This window comes from Coptis chinensis, chromosome 7, assembly GCF_015680905.1.
Source record: "Coptis chinensis isolate HL-2020 chromosome 7, ASM1568090v1, whole genome shotgun sequence".
In the NCBI taxonomy this organism is placed as follows: Eukaryota; Viridiplantae; Streptophyta; class Magnoliopsida; order Ranunculales; family Ranunculaceae; genus Coptis; species Coptis chinensis.
The window spans coordinates 2764737-2776998 of record NC_141462.1 but is presented as its reverse complement, the minus strand read 5'-3'; the positions used below and the strand labels follow the sequence as shown (position 1 = coordinate 2776998).

Sequence of the window (12262 nt, the reverse complement as noted above, 5' to 3'; positions counted from 1 at the left end):
ATTAGAAGAGTTTTATGAAGTCTATGTGAGGGTTATGATTGTTCTTATTTAGTTTTCTTATTGTCTTATGTGCTTCAAGTTCAAGTTCTATAGTTGTCTAGAGATAGAGATTATAGAAGTTGAATTAGAGAAAAGAAACTCTACAAAGAGATTTGTGGAGGAGAATTTCTCTTATGCTAATCATATCTTAGTATAGAGATTGCTAGGATTGGTTAGAGATCAATAATAAATTGTGACTTTTGTTGTTTTACCTTGTGTAGATTAATAAATGTTAAGATTAAAACATGAGAAACTAGTTAGAATAATCATAGCTTCACATAGATGGATTAATCATTCCTCTATGTTCTTCCTATTCATTAAATTCACCTTTTAATTGCTTAGTTTAAATTAGTTTAATTTATAATTAGTTTATTGCATTGTTAGGTTAATTAATTTAGAATTAGTTTTAGTTTAAATAAATCACAACACTACTCTCATTGTTCTCACCATTGTTTCCTTGTGTTTGATTAGTTGAATTCGTTTAAGTCTAGAGAGTTAAGAGTGGAACGATTCCATACTCTTTATATTGCATAAATCTATATGTGAGAATAGGAAATAAATAATTGATACCGTAAGAATAAAGTTAGAGTAATCTAGTCGAGTTTTTACGGATTATCAATTGTCTCTTCCCATTGCAATGTACTTTGTTCTATTGTCATTTGAACATATAGAAAGTCTCCCTATATCAGAATTCAAATACAAGTTTAAGTTAGTTAGACATTTTGTCAAATTGTTACTCAGTTTTTTATTAGTCCATAACGTGTTTTTTTTTCCAGTTGTGCTGTTTAGTTCAGATTGAGATTGTTTGTTTGTATTTTTTTATGCCACAAACCCTAAAGATTCTTTGCTAGCATGAAAGAAATGTAACTTACATTGCCATGACTGGTGCTCTTTTCATTAGACTATCTAAATGCAAAGTTAGACGAATGCGTCGCAATGCAAATATTATACCTCCATTAATCTAATTGAGAAGGTGAGTGAATTTGGATACTCGCTTCATTATAGTACGTGGAAGAAATGTATTTGCATTGATGCACTTAATAAAAGTTGGTTCTTAACTAATATGAAGACTCATGTTGTCATTGACATGGTTTACATGGTATTTGAGATACACATGGAATGACTATATGAATCTAGCTATGGATTGGTAATGTTCTATACAGGAAGAAAGCGCAATATTGGAATGTTAGGTTGAAACATTTTGGGACTGTTTTTGTTTATCTCAATAGTTATTACAAAGTAATGGTTGAATTCCAAGGTTTGGTTAAGTAAGCTCTTGGAGATTGCATTGTAGATTTGAAATTGGTGAGATTCATTCCTGTTGTAGCTATTTTTTTTTACTCCTACCTAACAGGCTTTGGTGGAAACAAGTTTTTGTAGCTGTAAAATTTATGTAGAGACAAGTCCCTACTGTGAATGTGATACGGAGAATAAACTTTAATTTTGTTCTTATATTTATTTTTTCCCATGAAATGTATTATGATATCATATGAGATTAGGTATGATAACATTTGCATGTATTAAGCTAATTTTAGTGTGTTCTTCTTTAACAGGTATAATCAATTGGTTGCATTACAGGAAACAGTAGTTGTACAATATGGAGGTCAGATTTCTTAACTCCTACTATGTGCCCAAGACAGATTGTTTTTTTGGTAGTTCTTCATGAAACGTAGTTAGATAGCATTGGCACATTATCTGCACCAAGGACGTTTATACTGGATGAAGTAGTTGCAAACATGGTCTTATTGCTACGTTTGGAGGATGCTTAGTGACAGTTGAGGTCTATGGATAAGTTTGGAGGACGCTAAGTAACAGCTGAGGTCTATGTCGTTGCTTATTAGTCTCTTTCACATAATGAATACTTCAGGCTTACTGTCCAATCTCTGAGCACTGCTTATTTTAATAGTTCTCATTATTGAAGTTGTGACGGTGTTTTCTCCCTATTACAGGAATGTGTTATGGCCGCTATCTAGATTGGAGACTTTTAATTGTTGTTGCCTGATTATCTGCCTCGCACACATTTTACTTTAATTATCGACTTTGTGATATAGACACTTTTTGAGTGAGTGTGAGGAGCTGCTCTTCTTCAAGGAGAAAGTATGTGGTGGGACTCCAGACCTCCTTTCATGAAGAATTTAGAGAACCACTATACTACCTATTTCAGATTTGTCAACTAGAGTCTCTTGTACTAGGAAAGATACACATTTGTTGTTGTTATCTTTCCTTAGCTACTTTTCTCCAACTATATTTCCTTTTCATGTAACTCTTATTCTTTTATTCTTAATCAATTACCTTTTAGCAAAAAACAAAGTGAGGAAGATATTAATAATTTTGCAAACCACGACTTCTCATGGGGAATGCATTCTTTGTCATCCCATACCCCAAGGCCCAAGTATATATGTTATTATTGTTTTTCATTATTTGTTTGTGTTTTTCTTTTTTCATTACTTTTCTTGTCAGATCTTGATTCTAAACAAGGTAATGGGGATCTATACAACAAGATAACTTCAATTTGGGAAATACATTAGTGCATTGTTAATAAAATTCTTTATGAATCCAAAAATAAAATAAAAAAATAGTGCATTGTTGATAGGAGATAGTATGTGTAGCTCCAATTCAAAATAAAATACCTACAAATTCCCACATATGCCACGCGTATAAAAATATTAGGGTGTACCGTGATTAATACTTACAAATTCCCACATAATAAACACCTCATAACCAACCGTGGCGTAGTAATACCTAATCTATTATAATAAAACAAAATTGATAGACAAAAGGTGGTGGGGATCTTCTTGAGATCTGAGTTAGATGTGTTTGGGGATTTGTGTAGCCCTTATTAATGAGAGGATTTTTTTAATACAAATTCAATACATGCATTGGTTTAATCAAATTTTCAATTAATAAAAAATTAATGGGCTAAAACGTAAGCATTGGAAATTAAATAATCTATTAATACATTGTGTTCAATGCAAACATGCATTGGCTACATTAAAAAAGTTTGTATGTAAATGCAGTGCTAATCCGACACTCTATTAAAAGTTGTTAAGTTATAAAAATAGTTGGGCTCCAGAAGTGGGCTTAAATAAATGCAGTGCTAATCCGACACCCTGTTTTACGTTACTCTCTCTCCCCCCACCTCATCAGTTCGTATTTCTAAAGAGTAAAGAATGTGACTTTCAAGCAATTAATCCCCATAAAAGCATGCATATACGTTCACTCTACGTCCTTAAACCAAATCGTTTCTCTTCCTAATGAAATGGTTACATTAATGCAATCTGATAATGGAACTTTATAGTCCAAATTTGAAATTTCCAAACGTCGTCACATACAATTAAACTTTGCAGGTCGGAGGTCTCCTTCTCGACGCATCGCAGGTATGTCTATTTTGTTTTGCCTTTCTCCTTCATCAAAGTACAATATTTATTGAAGAAATAATGTTTTTAAGCTTATGTAATTGATAAAATATTCAAATGTATCATTAGAGTTTCCGTTGGATTAAATCACACCTTCAGTTTCTAATTTGAGGTCAATCTGTTCTACCACCATAGACAGAATGACAACTTCAGTTTGCTTCTTTCCCTATATTTATGTGTTTTAATTTTGTTGGGTACATGCATACTGGTTCTTCAGCGAATTACATTATATATACATATGCATTCTTTTAAGAAATACCAGTTATAAATTTCTAACTTGAGTTTCAGTGTTGTGTACATTATTTTCAAATTAGTGTTTGAACGAGCGTTCTTTTTACATTTTGCCTTCTCTTTTCAGGGCCTTTCGGTTGATAACTCGACATCACCAATCACAAATTGTTGCTCTCCCTCCCTTCTCCGTCTCTACATTTGAGGAGGGCAGTGTAATGAGCCATACATACAAACACAGAACCTTGGTTGATAAACTCTTACATCTGTTGGGATATTTGGCTTTTACAAAGCCAATGAACATGTATTAATTATACATGATGATGTTTAATTAAATACACGAATCTTATTATTATGCATATGGGTGAACTAATATCATATGATGAAACCATAAGTTCCATAGGTAATAAAATTAGAACAATCAAGCATATGAAGAGTCATGTGCGGGAGATTTGATTGTATCTATTTACCTAGAATGTTCACAGTTAGGGGTGAAGTCGGACACTTCACTTATAAGACTGTAATATACATAACTGCTATATGATAGGATGATGATATCTCAATCATTTGAGTATGACTCTAAGTTTGTATATTGGTGTAGTCACATGACTAACATTGAGGGGATCAAAGTAAGAACACACTATAAATTCGCTGTTAAGGTTAGTGTGCAAATCTCATTCTACCAATTAATCCCTAGACTTGAGAAATTGTGAAAATTCATTGTATCTCAAATTTATTATTTTGAGACGTTAAAAAGTAATGTCTATTCATAGACTTGACTTAACGTTTTGGGTAATAAATGTAGGACGTCTTGAATCATGAATTCTAATAAAGGATCCACCACTCTACGGAGTTACGTATTAGGAAATTGTGACATAGCTAATTGAGCTCAAACCCGGCCGGTATAAGAAATAGTTTCTTAATGCTCAATTGATATTAAATATCAAATTGGGTCAATTAGACATGGGTGTGACAGTGAAGAACAAATTCCCAATGGTCTAATTGTGAATCCTAAGTGGATCCCACTATACACACACTTACGTATTTTCAAAGTTTCTTTATATAAGTGAATGACTTTTTGGAGAAAAGGACCATTAGTATCTTTCCAGGAAAAGTACAACTAAAAGTAGGAGTAAAGCAAAAGTGTTTTGTGTTGTGTTGTATGGTGAATAATACTAGAAGGCTGAAGACTAAGTGATTTGGATTCAACTTTGGAAAGTTTCTATTTATTGTCAATCTCCAATTCCGGCGGCTTTGAAGGTATTTTTATTTTTATTTCTTTTTTGATCAATAATAGATTATCATGTTAAAGATGTAGGATTAAATTAATCCCAACAACATCGTGAGTTTATCAACTACCCCAACTTTGTTTTGTAGTGTAGGTTTCACTTAACAGGTTAGTGCTTCCCTCTTAACCAAAAAAACTGAAGGAAAAGTTGGTATCTAACTTACTAGAAATTGGAACTTTTTTTGTTTGTCTGATATTATTTATCTTTATTGATGTTTGCATCATTTGATTGCATTCCTGTAGAAATCATCTCCTCTTAGGGATCTTTGTTCAAGGAATCAAATGAATAAGTAACAATGCGTATGCTAATACGTGGTAACAAACTTTTTCTTTTCCTTATATGTTTTATGTTCAGAATCATCCTAATTGTTTGAGAAATAAAATCCAATAGTTGTGTTAAAACATCTAGGATTATATATTTCGCATTACGAGCGTGATTGATTATTAAATGGTATGGCATATGCTATTTGTGTTTTTATCCTATGTTTCTCTTTTGATAATAATTCCACAATGAAAAATATGTTGCATTGGCAATATCCAATGGTTCTTTGTAGCAAATGGACTGCTTCAATTATTTTCCTAAGCTAAGACGCCCATTATTTTAGAACATGCATTGATGCATGAATTAAGCATCTAGAGAATATAAGTTCTCACAAAATAGAATAAAAATAAATAATGTTATGGCTATCATTATACAGAACATTGTTGTCAACTATGTTTTAGTTTTTTAGTTTCTTTTTAGTGCATTGGTTGGCTTTGCTCAAGGTGTAGTGGCGCAAAGAAAGTTTTAACCATGTAATTGTATGTTCCAATATTATACTACAATATTGGATTTTTTTTTCCAATCAAGAATTATTTTTTGGTGCACTTATTATGGTGTAATTGTTTTGTATGAAAAATATATTTGCATTCACTCATCTTTCCCTTTTATTACTGTTGTTGTCAAGAATACAAATGAAATCTGCGCTTCTTAGTTTTGTCTTGAATTGGATATCCCATTCATTGGTTCAAATAAAAAGAACAACAAAAAAAAACAAGAAAATAAGCAAAAAACAAAAGAAATTTGCCACCATTGTTAGCTGCTTCATTTGCACAGTGTAGATGATATATGTAATTGAAGTTGCATGCTAGAGGCATTGCTCACATGATGATTATTGAGTTTGATATGGAAGTTGTAGTAGGTAACTCTGTATAATCTAACGGCAAGCTAAGTAGCTATTCAAGTTTTGTTTTGGTTTTAAAATGGTTTGGGATTTTTTTTTTTATTTTTAGAACTTATATTCCCAGTGCCCCTTAAATCTCATTTCCTTGATAAAGGTAGGAATCGAACCTATTGATATTTATTCAAGTTTTGTTACAATTTCAATCTATTATTTTTTGTTTAAGCGTTGAAGGCATTAAAGGTGTTTTTTTCAACAAAGTGCATGAACTATACATGGAGGAGGAGAAATTTTGGATACCCAATCCACTAGGCCTCCCACAATCAACTGATGAATTAGAGGTTAGCCTTTACTTACTTAATATAGATTAATCTGAGGTGTGCCCAAAAATAGTATATATGATCAAACAAGCTTCCTGGTGATGTCATCTTTTACGTCATAAGTTTACCATTTGATGATAAGTGCTACATCCATATAAGTATATGCCAAAAAAAGACACCATATATACGTCTCTCCTCCCCCTCCTTTTGTTATGTGGTTTTTGTTTACCAGCGCATAGGTCGTCTAAGTTCACATGACCGACTATTTGTGGCCCCTATGGTCAGCTCACATGAATATGTTATTATTTTTTTTTGCACTCAAGTAAGGATATGAATATCTTATTAAAATGTTTTTGTAATAGGTGGAATGGTGGGAAGGATATTTGAACATCTTTACCAGTTTTCTTTAATAGTTTTCGCTTCACTTCATTTTTTTTTGTTTTTTTTTACATTAATTGATAACTTTGATGGTTAACTTGTTCCAAAAATTAATATCAGTTGATAACTTTACACCTTCCATGCGAAATGCATGTGGGCGAGGTGACTTTATTTCTAGAAATATCCTTGCACGTACCTTCATTGAAAGAACTAAATTTTTTGTTGTGATATGGGTATGGTTTTTCTGACATACTCTTAAGCCTTTTGAGTTGCTCAATTCTTCATTTTACAAGCATACAACACTCCACCCCACCCATATATATAATAAAAATAATACTAATAATATATTTAAAGAATAAAAATAAAATAAAAGCGAGTCTAATGATTAGTTTTTTCATCAAAATGTATGCAATTTGAAGGGATGGATTCTTATCACGTGTTTTTATTTTATTTTCATCTTTTTCGATCAAAATATACGAGATTCGGTATGTTCGTATTCATTTGATTCATGTTTCTAAGTGGAATTTCAACAGTAGTGTTTCTGAAATTGAAATATGTCATTAGTTCCCTTGGAGAAATTGTGTTTGTAGCGTGATTATAGTTCAATTTGTTTTTTGATATTGATTTAGTGTCTTTCGTATTTGGAGAATCCTGGCCAGGTATTGGAGTATATCCTTATGACAACAGTGTCTGTTGCAACTTGCAATTGGAGCTGAACTATGGAGGAAATCTACTGTATTTGTGTGTCAGGATTAAGTAAAATCTTAGTTCTTTACATGTTGCTTGAAACTTATATAGGGTCGTCTTCAACTTTGGCAATCCATTGGAAGGCTTACCAACTATTTAGAAGTGGCTACGGATCAACCTTTATGATGAAGTGGCCATGTATCAATTGTATTTGTTTGTAATACAATGATAGGATGTCAATCTTTCGTTGCGTGACACAAACTAGTGGCAATGTAGCAATCAATTACATTTAATGTGTTGTAATCAACATTCGGAGTCTCTATTAGATTGGCTTTTCCAACTGTATAATATAGCCAATTATTGTGTTCATCCCTGAAGAATTTTGTTACTTCAAAAAATATTCATATTAACAACATTTAAGCAAGGGTGGTTGAATATATAGTATAAAAGCAGCACACTAAAGAAGCTCCAATATTAGTGTATGACATTGGTGAGAAACAAATGAATTTCATTGTATTCAATACTATTTGTTTTTCTACCACAAATGCAAAACAAAACTCAAAGATCTTTCTCTCGGTTGGTATTTTGTCTCTACTCAGTGTGCATTTTTTGTTTGGTCATTTGTTGAGAAGTGAGTTGTGAATTGTGAATTGGGGTTCATTTGATTTAGTTTGTTTCATTGAATTCTAAATCCAAGATACATCACCACTTTCAAAGGTAACCTTTGTCCTCTTACTTTCAAAGAAATTTTTGATTTCCTTAAGGTTTCTAAAAACTAATGGAATTGGAATATGCAATTCAAGTTAATGTTATGCCTGAATTATTATTTTATTTCTATGTGTGTAGGAAAGCCATTTAATGCTTAAGATGTTGCAATACTTTCAGGCTTTCTGCAAATATGATGTGTTTATGTGTGTGATGAATGCCCAAGTAAAGGATGCTGCCCAAGTAAAGGATGTTTATGTGTGTTTATGTGTGTGATTCAGAAATTCTGTCAGAATGCCATCTGCTCCCAAGTCCAAAGCATGAATGGGAAAGCGACCTCCCAACCTCTAATATGAACAAATTAAGCTGTATCCCATTTTAATTTCCACACAAACAAGAGTACAAACATTTACTCCAAACGCTTAAGTTGTTGGCACGCCACGCACAGGTGAGCTACATTTCTGCCCTGCTTAATAATCTCATTTTATCTTTCCTTTCTCGACTCTTGAGTGCCTTATTGATCAAATCAGTGGGTGAAACAGGAATTTAAGGTGCGGATAGGAATCATAGGAGTAAAGAATTTTAATCAGATTATTTATGTAAGAGAAAACAAAACCTATGAAACAACTGAGATTGCATTTTCTTAACAAGCACTTTAAATTACATCAGAACTCCAATGTACATTTACCTTATACTGAACTCAAATGTACATTTACCTTATACAAGTATTACAATTGGTTCTAATTCTGTAATAATACAGCTAGAGAAAACCAAAATGCTCATTAACTAAGAAGCCACAACCTCAAAGGCAAGACGAGATGTTTGCTTCAACAGGGATTGACGGAGAGTGACAACCCTCTTTTTGGGCCTAACACAACATCCCCTGATCAGCAGATAGTCTTCCTTCACCACACCATAATGAGGAAGCCCACCAATGGGAGTAATATCTTTCTCAGTCCTGATACAACAAAAACAAGATTCAGGGGTTAGCAAGAAAAGGAAAAGAAAGAGACTACAAACCATCGTCATGACTCTGCTCTAGCTGTAATGTCGACAACTTTTATACCATCAAGACCAGAAACTTTCTCTAAAATCGATAACCTGCAATCATCTAAACGTTCCCCACCAGGATGGTTCAAAATATCCAAACTATCAGTCTATAATCTGATCTATCCAAATATTGTGGACATATATCACAAAGCGATGGTTTGCTATATATACCATAAGTATGCTGCTCAGAGATTCACTGACTACTTCAACAACTCATCTACTCCTATCAGATATGGGTTATTATTATCTAATTAAAACAGCAAAATAGATATGCACATTTACTATTCCAAGATAGATAAATTAGAAACATATTTCTGTTTCAGTAGTTTGGGGGCTAACTTTGAAGTAAAACCGTGAAGAAGTGAAAAGAACAATCCTAAGAATCAGTCAATATTTCCATATGAACATTTCTAACACTCACCAAAAAAATATAAACACAAACATATCAAACCAGAACAGTGGTAAATTAAGCGAAATTTCAAATTTTCTCACCTGAATATTTAAAACAGCAATGATCATCTGCGATAAGCTTCAACTTAACCGATTCTCTGTCAAACACAAACCAAAGAAACTCTCTTTTGAAAATGAATAAGAAGCTCATAAACTCAACTAAAGAATTTACAGACACTCATTTCAAAATTTCTCACCTTAATACCAAAAACAAAAACAATCCAATACAAAAGGCTCCACAATAATCTGACTTATATACCCTATTTCAAAGACAAAGAAACAAACAAGTAGCTTAGAAACTCAAAAAAAGAAGCTCTAAACTATTAAAATAATAGACACCATCATCAAATTTCCAACTCCAAATCAAATAACAGTAAACTTTTTCTCACCTTAATAACTAAAAACAACACCAGCCCAAGTTCCAAAAACTTCACTGCAATCTCCTTGTCTGCCAAAAACTAATGAAATAAAAAAAAAACACCCATCTCAACATTCCATCTTTAAAATGAAATGAAATAAAATTCAAACTTTCTCACCTTTAATCTTAAAAAACTTCACTTTAATTTTGGAGAGAACCCACTCGTGAATTTTGGAGAGAAAGTGTTTCAGAGAAAATTTCGCTCGATCTAATTTTGGAGAAGAAGGTTCAACCGATTTTTTTTTTTTATTTCGTTTTTATGTTTCGAAATTTTTTATTTCCCGAAATTTCATTTATTTCGAATTTGGCTATCAAAGACTACCTCATATCCGTTGGATTGGAAAGAGATCAGTGGTGTGGATGCACTGTGCCTAGAATATGGCTACACTGAATGTGCCTCTATCCCACCCCATATATATATAAAAGTTATGTTTACCATACTTTTTATACCATAGTTTATCCATACCCCACAACCTTACCTACAACATGAATTATAACCTAGTTTTTTGTGGATGTGTTCAACTAACCATGAAGATCACCTCTATAAACTTTCACCTCATTTGATAATGTTTAACTATGTAAAAAAATAATTGTAAAATCGAAAAATCTGAACCGTTAAAAAAAAAATCAAAGTTTACAACAATTTTTAACTACGTTAGAGATTTCCAAATGAGATGAATTTTTGTGGAGATGTTATCTATGGTTAGTAAATCATATCCACAAATTATTAGCACTTAATTCATCTTGTAAAAGGGTGTGGTATAAACTATGGTATAAAAAGTATGGTAAACAGAACCTACTCGATCATATCCACAAATTTTTATGTTTTTTTAAAAAAGGGTTGCGGTATTGACACCCTACTTTATGGAATTGGCACCCCTTTGACCAATTCAAGGTATTGGCACCCCTCCATTAATCACATAAAAAAAACACCTAGGGCAAGAAGTTGTCGCGAGATCGTACAATCTATGGCATTGGGTTGCCGCAAGATCCCATGTCCCACGGAAGGTTGTTGTCGTGGGTTCTTTTTTGTTTTAATTTCTTTTTAATAGCCACTGTAAAAAAAGTTAGTTGCCATGAGATGGTTGTATTCACTAAATAGAGTCTTTGCTTGTGCTAATTATCAAAACTCTTTTTCATTAATTTGATCACAAAATTTTCTTATAACACATGAAAATATTTGCCGCGAGATAGCAAAATTATGTTTCGATTGTACATTTTTTTTCCCATGGTTTTGGTGTTGTTATATAAAGAAACTTTAAAGAAGAAAATGAGATATCAATATGTCGTGTGTTATACACAAAAATTTAAGTGAAAAAAAACAAAAAACACAAAAAAATCCTACGCGACAACTCCCTGTCATGGGATATGGGATCTCACGGCAACCCGATGCCTTGGATTGTGCAATCTCTCGGCAACTGCCTGTCGTGGGATATGAGATCTCGCGGCAACCCAATTACGTAGAACTATCAGGCATGTGGGGTGTAAAAGGAAATATAAAGAATAACTATTATTGTTCTAGTTTTTGCCCAGGGGCGACTATCAAGGACTTGTGCAACCGTTTCTAAAAAGCTTTTAACCTAGTTGGGAAAACCATATGTCGCACTGCAGCTAGTAAGTGTTGATCCCGCAGCTACTTCCATTTCCGATTTCATCAAATGGCTCTTTTCCGCATCTCCAGTGAAAGAAAGTTGGTGAGTACTAGTACTATTACTGCACTCTCTTCCATCCCTTCTCTTCTTTCACTCTTTCGTTCGAAAACTACTACTACCTCCGTGAAATGGAATCGTTCGGCTTTCCTACGGTACGTAAGTGATCGGTGCCAGTCTGACACCGTTGGGCTTGAAGAGATCTTCGGGTCATTTTATGTTTTGATTAAGTTTATCCATTCGCCTTCTAGGCCTGTTTCCATTAACCACTTTGATCAACTTTTGGGAACCGTATATAGGATGAGAAACTTTCCTACTGCTTTCTCCTTGTGGAGGGCAATGCAATTCTTCGGAATCCAACCTAGCCCTGTTACAGTAAACATCTTGACAAATTGTGCTTGTTCTATTGATCCAGGCGTGGATCTAGGGTTTGCTGTTTTTGGAATGTCATTAAAACGTGGGATTGGTTTAAAA

The 12262-nt window shown here is 33.1% G+C and overlaps 1 long non-coding RNA gene across 1 annotated transcript; it reads right to left on the bottom strand.

The window, feature by feature from the left end:
* Positions 1 to 8855: 8855 nt before the first annotated feature.
* LOC147485198 (uncharacterized) lies at positions 8856 to 10243 on the bottom strand. Its single transcript, XR_015203155.1, has 4 exons — positions 10111 to 10243; positions 9919 to 9981; positions 9764 to 9819; positions 8856 to 9179 (listed from the first exon to the last, which is right to left on the bottom strand). It is a non-coding gene; the product is annotated as an uncharacterized LOC147485198 (long non-coding RNA).
* Positions 10244 to 12262: the final 2019 nt, after the last annotated feature.